Here is an 8,574-nt window from a genome sequence, read left to right as displayed (position 1 = left end):
TTTTTGAATGCCATTGGGTTTAACAATGTCTTAAACGGTCAAATGGTTTGAATGTAGTCAAGTAGTGTATTTTAAGTTGTACACTTTACATATCATTACATAGCAGTATTTTCAGTATCAGAATATGATTACAAATACATATATATATATATATATGTATATTCCGTGTGTTTTAATAACATGACTTGATTTGGGTTATTATTATTTGATTTGTATCGCCTGATTCCCCTATGGAGACCAGAGACCTCACAGACATCCCTGATCTCTGCTGGTAGAGCAGTTTATAATGAGCGCCTGCCTGACTTAGCCCCATTACTTAATTGAATTGTGATAAATCTCCTTTAACGGCCAGTGTAAAAATGACATCTAGGGTCGTTAAACTGCTGATTTGTCACCTGGGTCCGCTCCATGAATAACACGACCACACCAATCTACTGAGTAAATCAAGTCGGAGGTGGGCAATGATTTAACTTAAGAATCACTGAGAAAAAAAAGTAGTGGAGGCAGTTTGTTGTGTGAAACCCAAAACGACTAATTTACGATTGGGTTCGAATGTGTTGTCTCTTGCAAAAAAGAGACATTCAAATCTGAGTTTAAAGAAAATCACTAAGTCTGGACATACAGTATAATACCCTGCATTAGTCAACCTTCTCCTCCATTATATAAACCCTGCTGAATTGTTAAATCCAGCGGTAAAAGGCTTTTGAGTGGTGTCACTTTGTGACAACGTCAGCTCCAGCTATTTCTGCTCCCAGAGGCTCAAACAGCGTCTGATGCCCACGCCAGAAAACAAACATCTAGATTTGGTGTCTACTATATTATCCTTAAGTGGAGTTGATGACAGCGGTGGTAAATGATCCCAACAGTCAGAGAAATCGAACATGTATGCACAGATTACACTTTATCTTGTTGGGTTACTCGAGTCATGCAATACTGTTTCTGTCCAGTAGAGGGCAGGGAAAACATGCTCGAGGCCTTTTTTGAGGTGGCACAGGCTAAATGGAGCCCTCTGAGAGGTGAAAATAGCTCTTCTCACAGATCATACTCTGACCTTCTAGTTAATCAGGTTTCCCTCAGGCACCGCTGAAGTCATCGGGCATCTCCCAGTACTTTTATCAAGCTTGTGGCAATCCAGCTGCCTCAGTCTTTATCCTTTTCTGGCTACTTCTCCACCGATTGTGACAGAGAAGCAGCTTTTTTTCTGCATCTGTCTGCATCAGCCGTCTATGTTTCTGGCTGGTAACTATAATCAAATCTTTGAGTCGGTAAGAGGCCCTGAGGATGACTTTACTGTATTTTTCCTCCAGTGCCCCTCCTCATGACCGCCCTCTTCCATCACTTACCCCCACTTACTGCATCCTGCCTGGCCTCATGCGCTAATGTCCAAATGACATTTAGAAATTATAAACGCTGCTGACCACCAGGAGGATGCTGCAATGGACAGAAATAGCAGAGAGGATAAAGATTTATAGACGGAGGAAACTGGAGATGATGGAAATGCCCACTCAAACTGAGAGGCTTGTCTTGAGCTGAAGCCCACAGCATTATGTGGGCGATTACATTTTTTTAAGTTTTTCACAAAATTGAGGAAGAAAAAGTAAATGACAAAATATTTTTATTTAAAAGGATTTTAAAAATTCTGCGGAAAACAAATTTGTTCCAGTAGCTTGTTAGGTTAATCTAGTGTTTGCACCATCAGTGGATCAAATGACTCACAGAAATTAATTCTCAGGTGGCTGCTTCGCTTCACTTCTGTCTTTATGCTGTTTTTCTCTGAATATGTTGAAAGATGTCAAGTTCAAAGGTACGATCCCTTTATGAGAGACCGTGGTGGCAGTAAAAGGGCCTAAAACTCAAAGAAAGAAAGAAAATCACAAGTCCAATAGCCATACGTACAATACAGTTCTTTCTCAGACCTGTAAAGCTTTGCAGCACAGCTATAAGACATCTTTAGTGACACTGGTTCAGCCTCTTTGCAGGACTTTTTGCATGAACGCCCCCTGATTCTACAGACAGTATGAAACATATGTGGGTATATAAAAAAGCTGTGACTTCTATGTGCAAGGCAAAATGCCACAGTGCAACTCAGCTCTGCAGAATATTTTATTGTCTTTCAGCTCATTGTTTTGATTTTACGGTCACAAGTGTTGATGTCATTGCTGATGTCAGTTTAATTGTAAAGCGCATTTAAAAACGGTGAAGAACCAAAAAGCTGTACAAAAGTAGTCAACGCATGCAAACACTATAAACTTTAAACTATAAACACTATAAAACATTATAAAAAGAGCAGCTCTCCACTTGAACTTAACGCCAAAGGATAAAAAAATATGTTTTGGGATGGGATTTAAAAACAGGCAGTGTCTCAAAGGGGCCTACCTTAATATACACAGGCAAACTGTTTCCAGAGTTTGGGGGTTGCAGCTGAGAACTGTGCTTCAACCTTGTTCTTGGGACAACCGGGACACGGCTGAAGCTACAAACTGATGGCCCGACACTTGACAGGTGCAACATATCAAAGCTGTGCTGGCCTTAACTTTTTCCAGTGCTCCAATGATGTGGTGACGCACCAACCAATCATATGTGTTTGTTTCACCGGCTTGAGCATAGGTATTCCACCAAATTGGGCAGTTTCACTCCCAATTTGTCCGTTCTGACTTTTATTTTAAAATAGAGTTGGGCAGGCGAACAAAATTCGGGCTGGTTTGGGATCATTTAGCTGTTTTTTTTTTGGTTTTTCTCCCCGATTACCTTTTAATGCTGATTTGAGACAAACCCAAAGTACGCACCGGGTGTTTTCCCATCATACCCAGCCCTTAATGACACTCAAACTATATTAACCAGGGGTGCTAAGTGTCCGATAGAGAAGAACTCCTTTTTGTGTAACTTTACTTATAACGTAATTTACGAACAAATTGGTAAAAATAAAAATAAATTAGAAGACGTTTGGCGAGCCATAGGTCTATCAGGTAACGCGTTAAATGGTTTCATAGTAGCTAGATGTGAGTAGCTGTGGTTGGCATTGCCTTTTAGGATAGGCTACACCTGGCGTAACCAATCTAGGTGGTCAAAGTCCTAAACAAATACGAATTTAAGTTTCAGTGGTGAGTCTGTGACAATGTAGCTGGCCACGCCTCGTCGTTTGTAGTGTGAACATAGCATATAAATTGAAGATAAAGTGCTGCTGAATGTATTATGAAGTAAAATTCTGCTGCATATACAGTAGAAACTGAATGAATCTCTGTGCCAACACAGTTTAAATTGGTTTAAAAAAAAAAAGAAAAAAGAGGTGAATATTAGGCATTAGTCATGTATTAAAGAAATATCAATTATACTTGGACTGTTTTGAAGGAGAGCAGTTAAATCTTTATGTCTGAGTGATGGACGGAACCTGCGTGAACTCCTAATTGACTACATTAATTCAAATATACATTAAAATGTTTCAAGGAGAAAAAAAAGGTTTTATGTGAGTACTTATTTGTAGTTATTAACGTTTTCAAGGAGAAAAAAAAAAAATCTTCAGCTGCATTTTCTTTTGACTTATTGCAATCATTACTTAATGACTTTTCCCAGGCAGGACTGTAAAACCTCCTCTAATCAGGTTAGCAGCATTTGAATTGACTCAGCAGCTGTAACACACACAGTCAGCAAATTTAAATTAGAGGCTGCACTAAATGTGACTGTGGCAGTTTTAAGGATTTACTTATAAACTACAATAGTTTCCTCTCATTTTGGAGGCAACTTTTCTCACAATGAGTCCATTTTTTCCTTGTTTTTAAAGGACAGTGGATCCGCTTCGTCCCGATCTGACAACCGTATCTGGGGATAGATGGGTAAATAAATAATACAGATGGAGGGGAAATAGAAATGAAAGGACAGACTCTTTATTAATGGATGGTCTCCACCAAAACAGATGGATTGGGGGATGAGAGGGTGGGAGGAAGAGGAGGAGGAGGGCCGGCGAGTATGGACCCGACGAGGAGCCTTATTCATAGATATCTGCTCTGCGTCCATATAGCTCTCTTTAATAATGGAGGGGGAGATGGACAAACACGCAAGCAAATGAAATGTGGACACAAAATGACAGCGTGTCGACGGCAAAGTCCTAAGGGGTGCTCTCCCCTTTGCTGCCTCTGCCATTCCCCTCATCTGTCCATCTTGTGTGTGTTAAAGTGTGTATTTGTTGGCTGCACTTTTCAACCCCTGGAGGATTTTCCCTCTTTCAACTTCGTGGGTTCAGAAAATAGCCTGCCAGGGAAAAAAAAGGAAAAAAAAAAGCTAATTCTCTCCACCTTCCTCTTTCTATCCCTCACGCGCACTATTCTGATTTCTATAAATCATTTAGCGACACTAATTAGGACTTTTGTTATCAGAAACTGCCCCGAGGCACCTCTATCTCTGCAGTCTTTCATTTTCTGCTCTGCTCCTTCCTCCCCGGGGAGACGCTTACTCACTCATTCCTTCACCGCTCGTCTCTTGCTGGCTGGCTAATGGGGATTAAAGGCTAATTGCAGCTTAATTGAATAAAGGATTAGAACATGTACGCAGATGTTTTTTTTTTCTATTTTTACAGTTTTTGCTGGACCTCTTCGAGGAAACGGCAGCCGTGGGATGGTGGTTTTTGTCAGCAGGTCGGTTCACCTGCAGTTGGATTTACATAGCGCGGCACTAGATATTTCTTGAGATAAGTTTTAATGAGCTTTTCCATTTACTACCTTCAGTGTTTATGATGCTGATTAATTGGTCACATTTTGAAAAACAACACAATTACATTAATGCTTCTCCATCGGATCTACGACAGTGAACGTACTGTGAACTCTCTGCCGTAGTCTGGACTTGAACCTCCTCAGGGGAGAGTAAGCTAGGGATGCCCCGATCAATTTTTATTTGCCCGCTGATGTGATACCAGTCATCACATTGAGTATCGGCCAATCCGAGTCCCGATACAATCTTTAATTAACAAAATTTCCTGCCCCTGGAGATACATAAAGGCTTTTCTTATCTTGTTTTCTCCTAGATCATGCATGTGTGCACCATGAAACTGAATTAGGTCCAATAAATGTGGCAGCCAAAGTTAATATCGTGTCCACAGGGTAGCTCGTACCTTGGATTCTCTTCGACAGAAATAGTCTGGTTATCCAATGCCATAAACTCTGTAACCCTCTCTGTAATATGTTTTGCCTTGACTCTGTCTCGAAGAAGATTTCTTTTCTTTTAAACATTTGATTCACTGTTTGTTGTTGTTGTTTCGGTGCAGCCTTTGCCTGAGTGCATTGGACGTATGCCATTTTGTGATTTTTGTTTGTAGGGGACATCTTCTTCTTTGTTATTTTGGCAGATTTGATGCTATAGCTAACTGCCACTAAAACAGAAGAAGACATTCTGACGGTACAGGGACATGGTTTTGTTTTGTAGCAGACCTAAGTCAAATAACTACTAAAGATCAGGATTGACTGAAGCCCAGTATGAATCTGAGCTCTTAAAAAAAAAAAAAAAAAAGCCTCAATCGGCCCCAAAACTAATTTGGACATCGCTGCTTATATTTCTTCCTAAATCAGTTTGATTCTGCTTCACCAAGTCCTGATTCAATTAGTTCCAGAGATTTGTGGCATTTCCGCAATATTTTACCTGAAGTCTCGCATCTTGCATATGGCTTTACTTTTGTCCAGCTCTTCTCTTTCATCATACTTACAGCTTTCTGCCCTGACGGTGCTCTCAGGGTTGTAGCTTATGTCATGTGTTATGTTATGTTTTGGATCTTCCGCACACGTAGAGTAATGCTATTCTGCTGTCTCACAAGATTTATAACGAGAAGATGCAGGAAATGGCGTATATTTAAAAAAATCAATCAGAGGATTTTATGAATTGATATATATCTGTCAAACCAAGATCAATTTGGATCTGAAAATATTATTTTTTGCCATCTAAACTATGACTAGATGCAGCTACGCCCAGGAAAAAGTAATTGATTTCTACAGTAAGAGCATGTACTGTCGGCACACACGTTAAAGGTGCAGTAGGAAAGCCTTATAAAACTAACTTTCTGTCATATTTGCTGAAACTGACCCTATGTTCAAGTATAATTGCATGAAGCAGGTCATTTTAAAAAAAATTCGGCTCCTCTGGCCCCACCTAGAGCCTGTAGTGCGATTTGCAAGACATCCAGCGCTCCATATTCAGATGCACCAGTCAAGCCCAGGGGTGTATCTAACAGAGTGTCAATCACTGCTCATGCACACGCATTTCATAGCGTATCGTTGTACTTTAGGTCAAATTATTTAGCAATAACGAAGGGTATTATAAAAACTATTTTGTTGTTCTTACGTCGGTGTGTTCCATGCCAGTTTGTTTGCTCGCTCTCTCTCGGTTCTCTGCTCGTGCACAGTAATCCAGGGCCAATATGCACGCGCTGTATCGTTCGTCATGCAGCTCTCCCTTGTGGGGGGAGGGGCTTGGGAGACCGTTTTGGGCTTTAGCGGAAAGGGGGGAGGGACTGAGAAGTTGTCGATGTTAAAATTTTTTGGCTAAGTCCTGGATCTTCGCAATCCTGCCTACGGGACCTTTAAGCCAGAGAGATGTCCATCCTCATGTGCATCGTGGGCAGACCCAAACCACGATGCAAATGGGGAAGACAAGACACCAGCACTACAGTTAGTTTCATACGTAGCTAGTAACTCTATCTGAAACAAAATCACTCAGTGGTATTGGTATTGGTATGGCATTTCTTGATCCATGCTTGTTGTTGTCGTTAAGCGGTACCTGAGCTCTCTTGTAAAGTGACTGTTTAAAATGTTCTGACTGCAGGTACTTGTTTTATGGCCGTAGAGCTGGACCACGCGTTTAAACACCCTCACACTTGGTTGTAGTTAATTTGTATACACACACTTAGGAATGGGGTGTTGCTTTGTTGTGTTTTGGTTTTGGGTAGGGAGTTCTGTTTTACTAACTTGTTGAATTTGTCCACACCCACTTGCACAGCCTTTGCACTTCTCTTCTCTTCTCTTCTCTTCTCCACTATCATCTATTTCAGTGTTGCTCCTATCTTTCCCTAGCAGAGCTGGGTCGTGACATTATGTTCTGTCCCGATATCTTCTGTCTTTGCTGTGTTACGCAGTTTTCAGTAACCGCTTTTCCATTTTTAATTTCCTTAAACAGTGTATTGCTTTTCCGTAGTGTCTGAAAGAAGAAGTGTGGGTATATTCATTACCGGGAACTAAAAACCTTTTGTGGAGACCTGGAGGAAATATGGCAGAGCCCTTTTATAGATTCCTCTCAAGTTAACCACATCATCTTAATTAAGTAGATCCATTATATCAGCTAATTACCATTGCGTAACAAAGATGCATGTATGTGACTTGACTTTGTGCCTTTATCAAACAGATTACAATGATGTGGATATTTCCAACTATAACATTTTTTTTTTTTCTGAGTTTCATGTGGTTACTGTGGAAGTGAGTCCAAAGACGACGAGTAGTAAACAGTTTTTAATCCGAACAGCCTCGGTTGATGATATCTGGAGAGAGGAAGGAACACATTAGTGGTCCCATGCAGGCAGAGCAAAGCCTGGTTGGCTATTTGGTTTCACTGATTTAAATACAAAGACCCACAGACAAGAGGAGAGCGATCGCTGGTCTGTCTGCACTCATTATTGTCTCCACATCTCCTCCTGGCCCTGGTCTCTCTCTCTCTCCCGCCCTGAGTCTCTGAGTCTCTTTTGTTTTTAATGTCACCGGATCAGACACCTCCACACCATCAGCAGATTGGGAGTCAGCAGGTGTGTGTGTGACGGAGAGTGTGTGTGTGTCGGTACACCGCTGTGCATCTGTGTGTTTTGGCGGGGGGATGGGAGGCATCATCATTGCCATAGAAACGATCGGGCTTGCAAAAAAAATAAAAATAAATAAATAAATAAAAAAAGACAGTAATTTGTCTGGTTTCCGTGGCAACGGGCTACACAACAGCAACTAAGAGATGCTTTATGCATCTGCAGCCAGGCTATGGACATGTACAGTGTGTCACAGCAGTATTTATATATATATATAGAAAATTAGAAAGGTGGCACCTGTCATGTGCCACAAAAAAAATAAATAAAATATTTTATCCTGCAGGAAAGAGACAGAAAAAAAGAGAAAGAGTCAATCCTGAGAGCATCCCAACACTGAAGATGACATTAGTATTCTGTTCACAGAGCAACACTACTTTTCTGTGACTGTAATCAACCATGACGCCAGTGTAGTAAAATTAACGTCACTACAAACACTTTTTAAATGTGCTGAATTCCTAGAAACCTTCGCAGCACACAAGTGTGTTCGTTTCCCTGCATCGTAGCGGCGCGGAAACGGAATGGCGAGAGGCGGGGCAGAAAAAAAAAAAACAAAAAAAAAAAAACAGGGGGGCTTGGTGCGGGGTGGTGAGGAGGGCGGTGCAAAAAGAGGGAGAAAGGCAAGTCTCCGGTTTGAAAGCCGGTAATTAGTGGAGGATGAGCAGGGGGGCTCCGCCAAAGAAGCACCGGGGAGATGAGGGGAGGAGAAGACAAGACGACAGGAAACCTTCTGCCGCAGAGGAAAGCCAGTTTGG

Source organism: Chelon labrosus, assembly GCF_963514085.1.
Source record: "Chelon labrosus genome assembly, chromosome: 18".
NCBI classification, from domain to species: domain Eukaryota; kingdom Metazoa; phylum Chordata; class Actinopteri; order Mugiliformes; family Mugilidae; genus Chelon; species Chelon labrosus.
Note: the sequence above shows the minus strand (reverse complement) of the source record.